This window comes from Apteryx mantelli, chromosome 1 (genome assembly GCF_036417845.1).
Source record: "Apteryx mantelli isolate bAptMan1 chromosome 1, bAptMan1.hap1, whole genome shotgun sequence".
Taxonomy (NCBI): domain Eukaryota; kingdom Metazoa; phylum Chordata; class Aves; order Apterygiformes; family Apterygidae; genus Apteryx; species Apteryx mantelli.
The window spans coordinates 210,393,011-210,413,291 of NC_089978.1; positions in this window are offsets into that span (position 1 = coordinate 210,393,011).

The following is a 20,281-nucleotide window of genomic DNA, read 5'->3' on the forward strand; positions in this document are numbered from 1 at the left end:
ACAACTGTAAATCCTCTATAAATGGCCCAAATCTTGTTTCTGATTTAAATAATATTTCCAGGACAGAGAGGCTGCTGTGGGAAAATGAATGCTGCTGGTTCTATTCAGCAGTCAGAAGTTAACTCAACTATCAGGTCACTCCAGATCTGCTCTGGTATGACAATAGCAGTTCTGCATGTCTTCTGAGGCAGACTGGCATCTCGTTCTCCAGCTGTAATCAGGCAGAAAAAATCAAGATGGCATGTAGTAAAGATTTTGTTTAACTCCTTACCCCTTCTTACTTTCTCAGACATGCTGGCAATGTGACACGTCTTTGGTGATTACTGTCCCCAGTGTTAAAAGCTGCATGAGCACCTGCACATAGTACAGCAGCTTATACAGCTTGATTCCTCTGTGAAAGCTCTTAATCTGAACTTCAGTGATTAGATTGCATTTTAATACCAAAATATTCACACCTCTCCTATTTTACTCATGCAGCAGATATCACCCAGGATGATATTCTTTAGTTTCAATTCACTAGCTAAATACTTGTTTAATCATTTAGGATCCTTTGACCCATTATGTCATAGCAGGGATCCACAAATTAATATGAACAGAGAAGAATATGAAATTAAATGGAAACTATGGGATATGATTTTATCATTCATGAAAGAGAACATCAAGTGTCCATTTTACCCAAAGCAACGAGGAAATAATTGGCTCGATTCTGACACCTTTACTGCAATCGAGATATTTAATCTAGTAAACAGCTACTCCAAAATAAATGGAAATAGCTTAGAGGTCTCAACGTAAAAAGAAGTGACAGTATTTAAATTCAACTTATTTTGGTAATTTTTGAGAATATGGATCAATAAATGTCTGATAATCATAATTTTTTTATAAATCATTGTTTAGTCAGTCTTCTGGCTCTTTGAAGGAAAGTGGATCAATCCCAAAATCAGCACGTAAAAGAAAAAATCACAGGTGAAGCAAGTAGCGGAATATACTGGTCTTTTAAAACCTGCACTGATCAAATTAATGATTTATAATGAATCATAAAATTCTCTGTTTGGAATATTAACTAGAGAAATATTGCTTTATTTTATTCCAGAGCCTTTAACAAAAAAAAGCCAGTGATCTGTCAGATGTCATATTCATCTCTTCAACATTATTAAGGAGGTCTTGTGTAGGAGTTAGTACAGACATGGGATGTGTTATCCTTTCTTGATTTCAGATATTATTTTTGTGGCTAAAGCCAAGGAATAGCATCTATATCTAAAACTGAGACCCCCCCTCCCCTCCTGCCCCAAGACCTCTCAGGAACCTCTTTGATAGCTGAAAGATTATAAGGAGGTATTGACGCCACTTGAACTTAAGAATTAAATGTAGGTTACTTGATTGCCTTTTGGGGAGCACTTATTTCTTAGTACAGACTCTACTGAAAACTTTGGATTTCAGCTTTAGCTGCTCTGTATTTCATCTGCAGTATGTGCCTGAACTGACTGATGTGAACTTCCCCCCCAAGTCTTCCCCCCCATGAACTCTACGCAAGACGTTCGCGGCACCCAGTTACCCCTAGATCTGCTAGGACACCATGCATTCTCGTAGCTATTCTGCCTTAATTTTGCACATCAGATTTTTGTTATATTCTGGATCCTTTGTCAAGGTAATGACACATAGTTATGACAAAAATCCTTGTTGGCAATCTATCTTGTCATAACCAGGACCTTTCATATTAATTGCAGAACTTAGCAGTGGAGATGTCCAAGAGGTTTCAAAAGGATTTGAGAGAACTGGAAATTTTGTATGTAATTTTCAAATTTGATTGTCCAAATTTAGGTTGTTCAATCCCTGTATAGGCAGAGAAATATAAATGGCTTCATTTTCAAAGAAATTGATACAAGTTCCCTGGAATCTCCTTTGAAAATTGTCCACGTGTGCAGTACATGTGAAATTTAGGTGGTTACCTCTGACAATTCTGATCCAAGCTTTTTTTGGCAGCCTGGCTACGGCCACAGAAATGCCTTCCTTAAGACAGACGAATAACGGCAGATTTAACCAGCTTCACATCAAAACAGTAAAACTCATCTGTTTATCTTACTCTTCCCACAGTGACACTGACAATAAGTAGCACATCCCCCCGGCTTCCACATCTCACTAAATACAGTGAATGTGGGGCACTGCTTCCTGCCAGTGAAGGAGAAGGAAAGGCACTTTTGTGAGTAATCCACCTGCCTATGGTCCCTGGCACTTCCTAACCATATGGGCTGCACCTGAACATGAAGGTTACTGGTGTAGCATTGCTATTGTCTACCAAGTGATTATATTTCAGGTAGGGTGACTCTATTTCTCTTTTGAACCCAAAGGAATTGCTATGCACAACACTGAGAAACCTCTCCATAATGATCAGTCTAAGTACAATTTATGTTCAAGAACCATGAAATTAAGCTAAGTTACTCTGGCACCTAATAAATGAATGAGATGATGTTCTTCTCTGAATAAAAGCCCACAACTGTTAATTATAGAGCATTTCATGCATTTTGGGTTGATCGTAATGGGTTTTCTTGTTCTTATTTGGATTAAATTTCCAGCTTACTCTTTCACTGTGAGCCCCTTGCAAAGACTTATACAACTGACCTCCCAGCACAAGCATCACTCAGTTACCCTTCCAAAAGCGTGGGGAAAACAGCATGACAACTTTCCATTCCAGGGGAAGGGCTGACACTGCTGACCAAAAGGGAGAGTAAATGATTTCTATTATTTGTTAATATTATCCGCATTTCTAAATCTTGGATGCTAGCTGTAGGTGATTTGCTAAAGTGTCTTTGTGACATTATTTCTGTTTCTGCTTTTCTTTTCCAAAAATATTTAAGTGCAAAGAACAGTCTAGGTCTTTAAAGACAGTCCCTAAATTTTCTAGATAGTTTGCAGGTCTGCCAGTTACCATGGTATTTCCAGAAAACCCAGCATAAGGTAAATAAAAAGACCCACCAAATCAGTTTTTTCTCTACCCATGACAACATCAATCAATGCATTTTCTTACTTGTGTCTATTGAATGTCTCTCCTTGACAAGCTGTCAGTGTCACATCAGCCATTTCCCTCCATTGTCAGACCACTTCCAGTGTACCACAAGGGCCAATGAATGAATCAAAACAATTGGGAAACGTGACATAGATGTCACCCTGTCAAAATGCAGATGGGAGGGTAAAACTCAGGCAATATATTTCAGTCATCAGGGTAATAACACATGCATTTGTTGACAAGAAGGGTTTTGTATTAACCAGAAAAAAACACATTCATTATTGCAGGTCAGGTTATATTGCTGCTTGGAATGCTGCAAACTAAAGATGGCAAACTAAAGATGCAGCTAATCTTTAATAATTAATATACGAGTTTAAGAGCAGGAGATTGCTGTGGTTATAACAACATTTTGCTTTGTTTTTTTTTTCTTTTTTTTTCTTTTTTTTCATGGAAGTATGCTTTTATAGTTCTTATTATTGGAAAGCACCTGGCTTCTCATGAGCAATATTGACTCATTTTTTTATTCCTTTAGGAAAGTGATAACATTTCACCCAGAAACCGTTTAGAAAAGAAGTAAAACTTCCATTGGATTTTTGGATAGGCTTACTTACACAATTAAAAATAAATGAAAACTACCAGAGTCCCATTGAGGTCTGCTCTCAATAAAATGCATGAGGATCCACACTGGCAACTTCTGTTAATACTAATGGAAGTTATTAGCTATGTCTTCCCAGGCATAAATGAGAGAATTTTCTGCTCATTTGCAAAGGAGGTGTAAGCGAGTGATTCTTCTATAACACAACTTCTGGAAATGTGAAATTAGGTATGGTTATGAGCATTATGAAGGAAAATGATATAGACTGTTTTCAGAGGATGCTGTGGAAAGGTGGTAGAAGTTAGAAAATCAGTGGATGTGGCAGAGTACTAAATAAAAACGTGACCTTGTGTGATATTTGTGTTGCAGCAGATGTTGTCTTTGATAAACGGCTCTTGTAAATTGGGGGTAATATTGTGCCATCCCATCTGAGATGTAAAGTTTAAGCACTCATGGTGAACTTTATAAATGCCAGCTAGCAGATGCGTTTTGGGGCTATTAACATTCGTACACTTATACCACTGAAACATAGAAATTAAATTGATAGAACTTCTAATACCTAGTGAGGAGTGCCAGCCTCCATTGCTTGCTGAAGGAAGACACAAGTCTGACAGATTGTTAATAAGAACAAACTCAAATAAATTGCACATAATGTCACAGAGGAATTTTGCAGGTAATTTTGTGTTTTGCATGTAGAGTTGGGTGAAGGATTTGTGGACAGCTGTTCAGAAAGTTTTATTCTCAATTTTCTCACAGGTTTTCAGACACTAGATTTGTGTTTTAGGAATTTGTTCATGCACAATTTTATTCATTTTACCATAATGGAAAAAGATGCATGCCATGCTGTATTGCTGCTATGATGTAATTTGTCACCTGATTCAGGCTGCATTATGTCTATGTCTTGACCACTCAATATCGCTGTGGGAAAGAATAGCAGTTTATCTGGATATTTGCCTCTTCAGAGATCACCTTGTGTTTTCAGAATCTGCTAAATCCAAATGGGATTTAAAATCTTGCTTCCTTACTTATAGTTTGAGTCAGGCTCTGTTCAAAATATCACTGCTAAAAATATATATATATATTTATATTTATTCTATATAAAATGGTAGAATCGTATTTTAAATCTTCTGTAGTTTACTGGGGAAATTTATGTTTGCCCTGGGGAAATTTATGTTTGCCCTGTATTCACATTATAGCTGAACCCTTTAAGACTGATTGCCTACAAAGTACTGTAAAAGATAAAAAGTGAAGATCATACTTGTCCTCAAAGTCCTACAAGTTAATTAACAGATTCAAAACTACCATTAGTTATTCTCATCCAGAAAGAACCAACTTGCAGGGAAAGTTAAGTACAGTTTGGTAAGATTTTAGTGACATATCAGGAAACTTCTATCTTAAGGAGGAACTAGAATAATTTGAATGAAAATAACTTCACAAATTAGGATTTCAAAGAATCTGATGTTCTGTGGAATAAATGTGGCTAAAGTAATTGTTTAGCCATGGTGACAAGGCAAACTGCTCTGCAACGTTAAGGCATGCAGACAACAAAAGACATCAAACTACTTCACAATCACCTTGCCCATGAGAGAGCATTTGTATGATCTCGGTCCTCCTCACAGACGTATCACAAAAGCAATTTGGCTTGATACTTTCTATAATAGTCTCTCTACTTTGTTGAAAATATTCCATCTCTTGACTATCTTATATTTGTAACAATGGCATTTATGCTCCTTAATAAAAATGAAACCAGAATGTATTTTTCAGAAGATTCTGTCCTTTTTGCTCATGGCTTACAGACTATTTTCTTACTGGCCTAATTTTCCTGTAAATCAGAATAGCATTGATAATGCCCATTAAGTTTAAAACCTTTATGTACAGACTTTCTCTGAACAATAACTTTTTAAACAAAGTTCTGATTTGGAAAGCTTTCAGGATTCTCCATTTCAGAGTCACTTTACTTCCCACGTAGGCAGCAATCAGTCAATGAAAGACCGAGAGGGACAGGGAATATCTGAGCATATGGAAAGCTCAAAGTTCTGCTTATCAAGAGATGCTTCTGCTTTTCACGTATCTTTACTGAATCTTGCATTTATTTGAAGTTCATGCTTATAAGTGGAGATATGTAACACATGCATACACATGATGGTATCACAACATGTCAGTGTAGTGATTTAGGATTTTTGTCAGGAGAAACTTAGGATAAACTGAGATCCCTGAGCCAGTAGAGAAACGAAGAAATACTAGTTATATAAAAAGGGATTTTCTAGGTAGGCTATAATGCTCAGCTTCTAGTCAGACATTTGAACAATTGTGTTTTTATTAAAGAATGTAAGCTGTACACTGAGTCTAAGGTAGCCTGTATAGGTAAGTCAACAGAGATCGATACAGCAGAGTTAACCTCAAAATTTCCTAGGCACTGAAGGAAAAGATGGTTGTGTAGCCAAACTAGATCAGAATGTTTCTGAGATTATTATATGTACTACATTAAGGAAATGCAAATCCTTAGTTAGGGATGGACACAAAACCCAAAGCTGAGAAATCTGATGCATAGGCTCAAAAGGGTTCATGCAATTATTTCTCTCATTTTCTGCTTGTAGGTTCATCTTGCTAAATTTTGCTTTGAATTTCATGCTCTAACTAATCCTCCCACCCCAGTCAGTGAAATTCACTTGAATCTGATTAGTTTCACATGGGTTTTACATTTGACATAGATTTGGTCCACACTTGTTGAAAGGACTGATAATACTGGGCTAAGCTCCAAGTATGCAGTGAGACCCCAAGGCTGGGGGCATTTCCCTAGCTGCTGGTTGCCTTGTTGCTGACACATTCCTTGTTTCATCTTCTTCACTTCAGCAAGGTTTTCCTCATGGTCACACAAAATCAAAGAATGGCTCATCACGATAAGTCAAACCAAAACAGGAGTTACAGCTCATCTTTGTCGGACCACAATGCCAATGAAAACTGAAATGCTGCAGTGACATGATACTGCTGTGTGAGAATGCAGCAATACAAAGCAAAAATTTATGATACTGTTTTCTTTTTGTATTGAATACTATAATACCAGGCTTGGAAAGAATAGCTATTACACAGTCACAGAATCACAGAATACCTGGGGTTGGAAGGGACCTCTGGAGATTATCTGGTCCAACATCCCTGCTCAAGCAGGGTCAGCTAGCGCAGGTTGCTCAGGATCGTGTCTAGTCAGGTTTTGAATATCTCCAAGGGTGGAGGAGACTCCACAACTTCTCTGGGCAACCTATTCAAGTGTTCAACTACCTTTGCAGTAAAAGAGCATTTTCATGTGTTCAGTTGGAATTTCCTGTGTTTCAGTTTGTGCCCATTGACTCTCATCCTGTCTCTGGGCACCACTAGAAAGAGCCTGGCTCCATCTTCTTTTTACTCTCCAATCAGATATTTATACACATTGGTAATATACCCTCGGAGCCTTCTCCGCTCCAGACTGAACAGTCCCAGCTCTCTCAGTCTCTCCTCCTATGAGAAATTCTCAGTCCCCTAATCATCTTGGTGGCCCTTTACTAGGATCACTCCAGAAAGTCCATGTCTTTCTTGTAGGAGAAGCCCAGAACCACCTCTTGTATTGGGGAGCCCAGAACTGGACACAGCACTCCTAATGTGGCCTCACCAGGGCTGAGCAGAGGGAAAGGATCACCTCCCTCCACCTGTTGGCAATGTTCTGCCTAATGCAGCCCAGGAGATTGTTGGCCTTCTTGGCCACAAGGGCACATTGCTGGCTCATGTTCACCTTTTTGTCCACCAGGACCCCCAGGTTCTTCTCTGCAGAGCTGCACTCTGACAGGTCATCCCCCAGCCTGGTGCATGGGATTATTCCTCCCCAAGTGTAGGATTTTGCATTTCCCTTTGTTGACCTTAATAAGGTTCCTCTCTGCTCATTTTTCCAGCCTGTCAAGGTCCCTCTGAATGGTAGCACAAGCATCCATTCTATCAGCCACTCCACCCATTGAATTTGTATCAGAAAATAAGCATTTCTGAAACTACTGCCATGTAGATGAGTGGAAAGGATGAATCAGAATAACATAAAAATGGCAGTATTTGGCCAGGCCAAAACAGGATCCCAGCCTGGGATCCTTTCTCTGGTACTGAACAACAGCAGTCATAAATAGGAGAATAAAAGGGCAAATAACTCCCAGCCTCTATTGATTTGCACCTCAGGGACTTCCAGGTGTCTATGTATTTAATAGCCCTCAATGGATTTCTTCATTACCTTTGTCTAACTGTTTTCTAAACACATAAAAAGTTTAACAAGGTTATTACACAAAGAAAAAGATATTGTAGCAATGCAACAGAGCAGCAGTAGTACTGCTGCACACATGAATGACAGAGATTTCTAAATCCAGGCTAGGTGGACATGGCTATCTCCTTTCAGAATTTGCATCTATGTCCACTTTCTAGGTCTTAAGCATCAAATTCAGGGTAAATTATTTCTTAACTAAAAATATATTAAAAAAAAAGAGAAAAAAAAAGGAGGTAGAGCTCAGTTTACACCCCATACTCTGTATCCCTGCTGTGGCCATCGGATGCATCCAGAGTTCCAGAGACCAACTTCATATAATTTTCTGTGTAAGTAGAATCCATTTCTCTCACCCAACTAGAAAGTTCCCTAACTATTGGACTACAAAAATAATGCTTCCTCTTGAGTGTTGTCATTTAAACATAGCCACAGTCAACTGAAGCAGGTTCTGCAGATCAGGTATGTCCAGTGAGGGAGATAAATAGGGGACTAGAACATGTTTCTTGATTTTGCTGTCTTGGCCAAGAGCTGGACAGCAAACTGTATGCAGCATTAATGAACGTTTCCATCAGCTTACTTGGAACATCCTGAGTAAGTAAGTCCGCAGACAGACTGTGTGCTGAAGAGGAAAGTAATACACTTGACAGCAGCAATTATAGCTATCAGACTGTTGCAAGAATACTTAATAGAGTCAGATAGGTAGTATTTGTCAAGTAAAATTAAGCAAATTAAAACTTTTTAAGGTTCAGGATTGAAGATGGCTGAATAATGAGTGTTTATTTTGCACTCTAAAACTGTTAAGGGCTACTACAAGAACAGAAGTTGGCCTCTGGGAAAACTCACCAGACACAGCTTTGAAACTGGCTGTGCAGCTCACAGATGGAGCTGCCACATGCACTGCCACAAACCTATATTTGCTTAGTCTACTACATATTTGGCTGTGAAGCTATGGGATGCTAAGTGTTTCAAACACAGCAGGACTGAAAAAAAATCCCCCGCGGCCTGTGAAATAGTCATGGTTATGCCTGAGGAAATTATCTGTTCAGATGCTCAATATCATCTATTCCTCCTCCACAACAGCATTATCCCCATACCTCTTACTTCTAGCTGTTGGTTTCATTGCCATTTTGTGTCTATGAGGGCTATCTGCACGCACACATCTTCCTTCATGTTAACACACTTTATTCATGTATAATACATACCTGGCACTTTGCTTTTGTGAGTGTGGCACTACCAAGGCACAGAACCATGGGAGAAAACACATCCTTTTCTAAAGAGTAACAGCCCTTCAGAGAAAAAAAAAAGGCTCCACACATCTGGTCTCAAGCAGATTGTTGCTACATAAACTGGCTGAAATGGCATCACTAATCTGTTTTAGAAATCTCAAGCAACTTCTCTGTGGTCCAATTTCCTTTTTTTTTTTTTTTTTTTGATTCATGTATTCCTCCTCTGCGAAGCGATTCTTGCCTTCCAGATATCAGCAGTCTGGAGGTTTGTGGTCCTGATTAATTCAGCTGGAGTGAATAGAGATAATATGGCAGCCCAGTCCTGGGAGGGCACGGACTCAGCCCTTGTTCTGCAGAGTGACTCAGTGAGCAGCAGTACCGAATGCAGAGAGGCACCTGGGAGAGCCAGACCTTCTCCTGAGCAGCTGAGAGGAGGAGCTGACACTATGAACTGACTGTGTTGATTCACCTTATACAAATTTTCAACTCTCATTTTCTTGAGCTGGAAAAGTATCAGAGATCAAACTATTTCAAGGAAGATTCTCTTTAATTGACTTTTCCTCTTTAGCAATTTCTGTTAAAAAAAAAAATCTTATAATGGGCTTAAACACGGATTTTTTTCTTTTTTGGAAACAATTTTGGGCAAGAAAACTCCTTTCATTGCCAAGCACAATGTGTCCCCTGCTGCCTACATGATTCCAGCTTTGCCCTCACTAAGAGAAAAACATCCCCTGTTCCATAGTTGCAAGAATACAGCTTCTTTTTTTCCATCTGAGCATACAGTACTCTGCTGACTTGTACTGGGTCAGCCAGGCACATTCACTCCTGGAGGCTGCATTGTACTTGTCTGCCTTTGTGCCTGGCACCATGCAGATCTGTAGGTCCACGCATTCACTCCCCTGTTGCCACCCTTTTTGTCTTGTAAAATAATTCTTTGAATTTTGTTGAGGCTTTTCAGCTTCTTGCTCTGCTTATGCTACACAAATGACTTTGTGCACTCTTCCAGGTAAAGGCAAGAGAAGCTAGATCATACATCTCTGTACACATGAACTACACCTTTTGCCACTGGAGGGAAACGAACCTTGTTTCTCACACAGCTGATAATTAGCTAGAAACTGTCAAAGACTCCTCATCTTTCCAGATCACACAAAAGATTTTCTTAAAAAAGCAAAGACTTTTCTGTGATCAAGAAACCAAGTTTAGAGTTTCTTACCTATCACAGTCCTTGAGGGTGATGCTAGGAAGTCCCTTAGCTGCTGTGTAACTTAGTTCTCCTTTTTTAAATTGGAGATGTGGTTTTCCCTCAACCATTAATATTTTTAGCTTCAAGGGATTGGAATCTCTTACCAGGGGGCTATACAACACTGTATGGAGTGGGTATTCATATTGATTGGGATTTCTAGGTGCTAGAGTGCATATAGAGAATAACAGCAATACATTGTGTTCTGAGATCAAATTGTATAAAGGAGAAGTTATAGTACAGTCCCTCCATAGAAATATATCTGATATCTTTGCTTTGAAAGCAAAGAAAACTATGAGTCATTGTCTGAGGCTAGCGAAGTGACCTACACCTGCTTTTTCCAAAGAGAAAAAATAAACCCACAGGACATGCTCTGATAATTAGAGTTCTGGGCTTCTATAGAAATGATCAATTTCCACTGTTAGCAGAATTCAATTTCTGTGCAAAAATGGAAAGGTGGTAACATTTATCTGGGAGCGGCATTCAGAAGAAGTGTCCCTTGATAGTGTACTAATGTGTTCACGGATACTTAAAGATGAAGATGGACTCTAAGGGGCAAAAATTATCAACAAGATAACAGCAAAAACTGGGAAATGGGAAGGTAGAATAAGGCCTGTTCTTACCAAGAAAATATGTGTTAGCTAATATAAGCTCACTCCCTAGTATAGAAACAAAGATTTGTGGTATTGATATATCCTTACTGGCAAGGTTAACACCAGGGCAGAGCCTAAGATTTACCTTAGGTTCACATTAGTTGAATAATAGCATAACCAACAAATCCTGTCACTAAGGTAACAGTATAGAACTTCCTCAATGTCGATATGGCTCAAAAAATGCAGTGACGTTAGGTGTTTATCATCCTTGACTTTGACTCAAATTAACTGGAACACAGGTTTTTATGTAGCTTGGGATATTGGGCTCTGCTCACCTTTTCAACCTTCTGTAATTGGGGCTAGTGTTAGATAATAAAGTTATCCAGACTGAGGAACTCCTCAGCACTTTTTTTTTTTTTTATAGAATAGGAAGAATGAGAGCTGCTGGGGATCAGCTGTGAATGTGCTATTGATTTCTCTCCTACTGTTATCATGAATGAGAAATGCCTGTGTAAAGCATTCTCATTTAGCTGGAAATCAGATTTTTTCCAGCAAAGTGCAATAGCACCACCAGAATGCTTCCAGCACGAGGGAGAGTGCTTTCTGCCAGGACTGCTTTTGATCAGCCTCACCAGTGAATTGATACAGAGCTTTGTGCTTTTCAGCCTTACCTAAGCCGAACTGCTAGATTTTTAACCACAATCATACCATATAAATGCCGCCACAGATGTAGACCCAAGCCAGAGATGAATAGCTGTTTTTCTGTGGTTGCAGGCAGAAGAGTTGTCCAACTGGAGCCTTCTCACTCGGCAGCATGAGACAGCATCCGACAGGCTGCCTTTGCTTGGGACGGTCCCCGAGGCAGGAAAAAACACTGGAGACCCCTAAGCACTGCCACGTTTGAGCCTGAGCTGCACCTGTTATGAAGCACCATGGTGCACTTCCAATTTAAATGGTTCTGCAGGAGATTTTGGGGAGGCTGAGGTTGTGTTTTCCTGAAATAGTCAAGGATTTCATGGCGAATAAACAGCTCATTTTGAGACCAGCTATACCTTTTTTGGCCTCTTAGCAAACATTGGTATAGGTGTCCAAAGTTTTGGTCACTGCTCCAAGAGGTTTTACCGTTTCTAGGTAATATGTTAAAATAGGCAATAAAATGAGTCTTGTACCATTCCAGTATATTTCAAAATCAGAAATGTCACATGCCTCTAGCTTAAAAGACAGAGCTCTACATCAAATTTGTATGTCTGCTGAACTGTGTTTGTTGAGCTTGAACATAATTTTTTTTCAGTGCTAACCTTATTACACCATATGATGCTTTTGGCAGTATAATTGTACTAGATTGCTTAAAAATTCATTCATCTTGCTCTTATTACCTGAACCAGATCAAAGAAGGAGAATAACTAACCAGATGTTGCTATATGTATGAGCGTCTGCTTGTGAATCTGTTTACTTCAGACTATTTTGAAGAAACACTAATTAAAATAGTGTCATTGTGGAAACAAGAAAAGGAGAATAATACAGCATTGTAATTTTTATTGTTAACAGTTTTAAATAAATAACTGTGAACAAGTCTACTTCAAAAATATGAAGTGTGTGCCTAATCAGCAAATTATTTCTTACTCCACTTATTCTTCTTCAAAAATAAGCACAGCAAAACTTATTCTCTGTACTGTTGCTACCTGTATACTCAGCTGTAATGTTGGATTTAATAGCATGCATGGCTATGAAAGTGTTTCCAATTCCCCATTGAACACGTTAAAGAAATCTGAAGTTTGTAATAAAGTGCCCTGGACTTCACTGTTGCTTTAAAAAGCAACAACAAATGAGTTTTAAATTTTATAGAGGAAATGATTCAATAATCCCATTTAGTTGTATTTCTTAATTTACAGATTTAAATAGATTATGGTTAAAAAGTAGCAGTTTCAATAAAATGTAAAGTAAATGAATGTGTAATTACACACATAGCCTAAGAAGATACTTTTACCTCCTTTGACTTCGCAGCTTAACCAGAATTCATAGTCTCGAGGATTATTTCCATGAGGATGAAGAAAATGTGATCAGAAGAAGCTGCTTTTGAATAAACCCTGTTTATTTACAAAAAATTCCAGACAAACCCCTATCTCTGCCAGCTTAGCAGGAATGACAACAAGAGGCAGTTTCCTTCCCTGTGGTTCTTAGTCTCTTGCCAGGCCGTGCCAAGGACGCCTTCTTCACTCTCTCCATGCCAGAGATGCCTTTGTAGTAGTTTCATGGCTTTTCAGCTTTGCTGCATTTTGGTTTTATAATTCTCCCGCTGGCTTTGTGCTTCTGCCCCTAACAGAAACATGCAGCTGTAATTTAATCAGTCCCCTGTCTCCATTAGCACAAAACATGAGGACACTTAATTACCCCTTTCTTTAGAATGAACTAAAAAATGTTCCAGGCAGAGCAAAACAATAGATTATTATTCCAATGTGAATTCTGCTACATTTTTTTTCCTCTCATATTTCTGATGATTTTAAATAAATCAGTCCCTAACATTTTGCTCTTTCTAGCTACTCCAGTCCCATCTTCAGAGTTGGAAGAAGAAAAGGAAGAGTCTTTATTGTTGTCACAGTTCTGCCAGTGAACCTCAGCACTGAATCTTAGAAGAAGAGGGCTTTGTTCTAGCTGACTTTAATTGTGACCATAGTTGTCATAATGTAATCTGAGCTCTTTGAAGTCCACTTGAAGTCTGAATGACCCTCTGAAAGTGCTTTATCACTGACAAAAAATGGAATATTGGGCAACTTCTTTCCTAGTCAGGGTTCCTCCAGTCAGTTCTTGAAACAAAGAGAGATGACTCCAAGTTGATATCTGTAATTGGGATTCATATGTTGCTTATTTTACTCTTATTTCAGGGATTCTGTATATTCATTGCTTTTTTTTTTTTTTTTGTGTATGTCATTTCAAATTTTGAGTTAATAAATAGGAATTGTTCTCGTTTGGCAAAACCGGGTTGTGGGAGGTATCTCATGATTTAGAGGTATTATGGGATCCCATAATCCATGCTACTGGATGACTTTTTTGTAATGTTTACAGTTGTACTGTAGCAAACAGGAGCTCTTCAGTTCTACCCCAAAAAGTCTAAAAGTGTAACAACATTTTTTCTACGACAATGATTTGGCAGCCTGAGTGACAAACAATACATTTAAGGAACTTCCTGAGAACATTTGTTTCCTTCATTGCATTAAAGAATGGCTTTAGTTAGAAAGATTCTGCAATGCAGAATAATGTGGGAGGAATCCGAGTAAGAAAAAAAGTCTCCACCCTAAACGAATGGATTAACAGGACTGGTCAGAAGTGTTTTAAGAGTTTTGTTTTGTTTGCTGATTTTTTTTTTTAGGTGATGATCATTTGGCAAAACCAAAACTTTTACAAATATAAGGTAAGATTAATCTATGATGCATATTCCTCCCCAAATCTGCCAACATGAAATAATTCAAAAATATTTGAAAGATTACAAAAATCCCCATTTTAAGATTTGAAAGGCACTTTTTTTTCTAAATGCTGGATAAACTAGAAAAAAAGTAAATGGTCAAACCTGAAATATTTAAAAAACTTTGAAATGTTTTAACTGATCTGAATCCAATTGTCCCTGAGAGCTTTGGCTTATTTAAATGTATGAAATTTTCATTTTTTCATCCGTTTTTGCGATAATTATTCCCTAGCATCTTGAAAATTTTCATAAAATGGAAAACTATTTCACACTCATGTCTGCTAATCAAATCAGATAATTACTCTTGTTCTTTCAAAATGAATGACTGTCTCATATATTTCAATTGTATCATGTATACTGGGGCAGCCAACTAACCCCATGAACATAAACAAGGAATCAGCATTAGAAAATACTAAAATTAAATTAGCATGAATTTTAGCTATAAAAAGCTGTTCTTTGCTTTTACCCAGTCTGATTCTCCATTTTATTACACATGCACTCAATGTTGATGTCAGACAAGACACTCTGACGTAGTAAAGCTAATCCACAGTTTCTGAGAGGGATGTTGGGTTTTTTGTAGTTAATTTTGGTTTACTAAAACACAAACATACCGCTAAATTTGAAATATTTCTAGGTAAGAGAATACTGAAACCTATTTTTTCAAGTCCTACTATTGTTAATCTATGTCTGAAGACAGTTGGTATTTACATGTACACAATCCTGTTGCAAAAACCAAGCGCTGGTAATGACTGCAGAAAAGTTCCTCCTTTTTTGCCTTGATGTATGATGTGTCTCAAAAATTACAAAGCCAGAATTGTGATAAGTGCATATGTTCTACCACTTCTTAACTGTTGTGAGTCAGTTTTGAGTGGTGCATTGCAGAAATATATGGGTAATTTTCACTAGATGGAAATATCACTGCCATGTTACATAAATTAAAAATATTTCAGAATCACTTCAGATCTGAATAGGACATTCTGGCTTCCCATACATTTGCTGATAGAATTTATGCTTTCCTGTAAAGCATATCAGAGTAATCAAGGAAGAGCTCTAAAAGTATTATATGTTCTTCATCCAAAACGACATAAAGGAAGTACTAGCATAGCCCAATAAAGAAGTCTTAAATCATTAAGCACAACATGAAGTTTGCTTCTATTAATATTGTATCGTTATGTATGTTTTCTATATAGTTCTAATTATATCATGAAGCTCCTAAGAGATAATATCTCTCTATATACACCTTACTGTAGTGAAAATTCTTCATCAGAAGAACAGCCTGATGAAATATGGTTATTTTTCTTAAGTATTTTTCACGGGAGGTTTCACTCTCTTTATTCTTTTTGTCCACAGTGCATATCTTTTCAAAAGAAGATTATTGAGTGAAACATACAGTGGAAAATTGTTTACAGCCAATTATTCTAGAAATGGAGAGAAGAAACTGTTTTTAATTTTCTAATTATTACCTATTATAAATAAAAAAGTACAATTAAACTCTGTATGTAATTGTGTAACTATGAGTATTAGTCTGGTCAAGCCTAATGATATATTCAGGAACAATTTTTTGTTCTTACATAATTTAGCCTCTTTTCAGATGGTTTCCATTCTTTTAAACTTTATTTTATTATCCTAACTACTAAACAGACCTTTTCGCAAAGTAAAAAACATTAGGTGATAAAAAGTCTCAGACTATTTGTGCATTGTCCACATATGCTTAAATGTACATACCTGTATAGTCTCTTTAAAATCAGTGGAATGACTGATAAATTATTCTACAAAATATGTTCAATAGTAAAATGTTAAATTATTCATAGATTTAAGTATTTTCAGGATGCTTCAGTATCTTCAGTGATACTTAGTTTGATATGTAATGTCCGTAAGTAAAGCTCTCATGTTTCTTTAGCATATTCTGGCACACAGTTGCACCGGAATGTCTCTCTGCATTTTTCACCTTGTAATTCATTTTAAATTACACTGAATAATGCAAACATATAGACTTCTGTGGCAAACTGACTAAAAGTCTATCAAAATTTGAACTGTCTGATGTAATCAAAATTTGCTCTCTAAATCCAATTCCCTCCCAAAGCTATTTATACATTTGTTAATGCCTCACTTTGTGTTACGCTAGATAAGTCACTTTGCATTATGGTTGTGTGGTGTAACATGTCATAAATGGCATAAGCAGGCGTGACATAGTGGAAAGCAGTGACTAAGACATGGTATTCTAAAAAGTTACCCTAAAACACTGTGCAAGAAAAATCCCACTGCTTTTTTTTCTAGAAAGACAGCTTCCTCTTCACTATATATATATATATATATATATATATTTAATCTACAGCAATTATGGAATCTGTTGAAGATCATCAGATAAGAGCAGCATTTCAGGTCTGGCTTACATGGTGAAAGCCACACAGCTATGTCAGTGCACTTATGATATATTAGTGCTTGTATGTTATTGCTACTGCTGTAGCTTTGCTAGTAAATATGTTGGCTCTTACAGTGACATAGCTCATTTCACATCACAAGGTGGAAGATACATACCTGTATAAACCCTTCTGTGCTGGTGTAATGGGATTTTTCCTTACATAGATCATTAGTCTTAAAGCAACAAAATTACCTAATACAGAGAAGTTTTACTTTGAATACAACTACGTGTGGTACAAGACAGTGAATAGATTTCTTTGCATAACCATTTGCATTGTCACAGAATTGTATATAAATAATGTATTTTCCATTTACTTTTACTGCAATTCCTTTAATGAAAATTAATTAATCTGAAAAAAATTCCAAAACTCATGTTATGCCCTAAAGCACTGTGAATTCCCTGCACTGATGATGCTGGGACATCTCAGATCCAACAGGAAGAGGTCTTCATGAACTGCACATCTCTGTAGTCCTTGGCTTACTTTCACAGCTTGCCACGGGTAGAAGACCACGCTGCCGTGATAGCAACCTTTCTGAACTGGACACTTTTCACTAGGAAAACAGATTGAGATTATTGGGTAAGGAACATCCAGATTTTAGTAATAACTACTTTCAGACACTATTCATTTAGATAAGATTCAGAGGAGAGACCTCCATTTTTACAAGGTATTTCTAAATGAAAGGATTTTCATAATTGTATAAAATGCATTTCTATTGCTTTAAAGGCATTTTCTTATTCAGTGGGTCCACAGAAGAATTTTAAAAAGGGAGCTGTACACCACTTTGTGAAATGTTATTTTTGTTCATATCTTCAAACTGACTACCTAAAAGATTTGGGTATTTTAGAATGGAAAAGCAACATAACTATTTCACATGCAAGTTGTCAGTTACTAATCATAAACTGAGACATAGCCTGGCATAGCTGATATTAGACATGTAACTGGATCAACTGAGCAATACAATGTGGTTGAAAGATATGAGAAAAATGAAAGAGCATATTATCTTATCAGTAAAATAAACTTAAAATGATGAAAACAATAAATGATGCACCTGTCAGTACTGTTACCTTATTATGCTGATTATTGCAGCTAGTTTACATAATGACTAGCACCTTTCTGTTGCTTAGACCTGGAAAGATTTATGTTGTTTTTTAATGGATCTAAGTGGGAAGCATTTTAGCAGGAATCATTTTGGTACAACACAACTTTTAATATCCAGCTGCTAATGTATCTGATATATTTTTCTTCCAGAAATATTAGAGCAGCAGGAAATATTAATTAGCTATAGGATAAAGAGTTGTTTAAAATAAGGAAATGTCATTTGACAATCCAGTACTTCTCTCTGTGCTGCATTTTCCCTCAATAAACATTTTAGCCCTCTGGGGTGAGAGAAAGGAAGAGAAAAGGGAGAGATACCAAAGATATGTTGTTGCCTAGAAGAGTCAGTGAATATAGATAAAACATCATTAAACAGACTACATGAAATATGCAGTGCTCTTCTGCTGCAGATAAAATAGCTGCTATATTTATCAGCATACTCTAGTGTTTTAAAATTTCTTAGTTAAGTCAGTGCTCATAAAAGGCGCAAGACTGACAGCATGAGAATATGAAGTCCTTTGTCTGTCTCTCGGAAAAGTACTGAGTAGGCAGTAAAGTCCTGGTTCTCTTTTCCTTTAAGATGATTTGTCATTTGTGTCACTGCTGAATTTATTGCGTGATTTGCCTTTGATTGACAACAATATAAATCAAGACGTATATGCCCCTCCCCCCCCCACTCACACACTGTAGCATCATTATACCTCAAATCTGCACAGAAAGCAGCATTAACAGAGAAAAAGTTTCCAGAGCTATTCTGTATCTGCTGTCACTGGACCGTGCAGGGAAGCCGCTGTTCTGGGGATCACACTGAGCCGGGGCAAATTGACCCCCTGTCCCTTGGGCAGTGAGCGGACACGGACACGCAGAGGATCGTACAGGGCTGTGCATAGGGGCCGCTTGGTGAGGATCCCTGGGTGGGCAGCGTGGCAGGCTGTGGGCACCCAGAAATCCAGCAGAACCCTTTGCCAAACAGAGGGAGAGAGCTGGCGGTGGTGCACATATCATATACGCCCCCTCAGTCCTTGGACTCTATCCAGATATTTCCTCTGGGTGCTACTGCACCCACAATTTTGCCATGTGGATGTTTTTTCTGCAAGAAAATGGTCTGAGGCTGCAACGGGATCCCATAGAGAGGGGATGAGATGATAATAGCTCCTGTTGCCTCCTCCAAAAGTTTAATAGGCATCTTAAATGGTTTTCTCTGATCAGTGCTGGTCTAGAGCCAGCTAGTGCATAGAGTGCGGTGTGTGCCAGCTGGGCTGTGTGCAACAGACAGTTATAGCCCAGTGTATATCTTCCTTACCCACTTCAATGTATTTTGTCTCAACTGCCACATTTCTGAAGTGGAGGATTCATCTGCCAGTATCCCTGCTCCTCTGTGTGGTGTGAAGGAAAGTTTCAAACTCTTAATATCTTAATTTCACACTTTAGAAACAGGTTCTTTTCACTAATAATGCCCAAAAGATTAAAAAGCAATTTTGAGAAAATTTGGATTTTTTGTTTCAAACCTGCAGAGAACAATGCAAATTTCAGGGAAAGGAGACTCAAAAGAGTGAGGCTGCGGCTGTCAATGCCAGAAGTTATGGGTTCCAGATGTCAACCAAACCCTATAGATATCTAGAGGGAAGCAGATGGCAAATTTCAATACGTTCCAAATTATGAGGAATGTGCTTTTTTTAATGGATTGCTAAAATCTTGAGTGAAAAATCTCAACAAGCAAATAAATCATCTGCCTGGATTGTCTGTCACCGAAGCAGTAGAACTGATTAGGCTCAATACTGAAGCAGCTCAGTAGTTGTTGCAAACCTGTTGTTGCAAACCTGTTGATATTTGTCAGAGAGCTTAGAATGGACCATATGACTTAAAGTTCAACTAAACTTGAATTAATTTCCGAGATATAACTACACTTAGAGAGAATTTTCTTGCCTGAGGGACTCTTCAACTTCAACATCCTGGTTGCTCCTGCAGCCCCTGACACTATTCCATCTGCTCCATCTGTTGTTGTCCAGTTTCCTTTAGTGGAGACTAAAGTTGTGCTCTAGTTTGCTAAAAATGTTTTTTAACTGTATTGTAAGGTCATTCATAGAGTTCATAGAGCTATGTGCAGCAGAATGGTCTCTCTCAATTAAAGTAAGTAAAAGAAAAGCAGTTCTCCACCCCCTCCTTTTTTTTTTTTTTTTGGTCATAGTTGCTTCCTGAACAGGTGGCTGTTGAACATCAAAGACACATTCTGAGAGAATAATGCTCTCTCTTACTGCTGAGAGTAATATCAGTCAAGGCAGTGACCTCTTTCTCTTCGTTTAGGAGCTCAAACTCTGGTTCTTCAACATAACCAAGCCACTCTCTAGCACTGTGTGTTGCTTCTTGGGGGAAGGGAT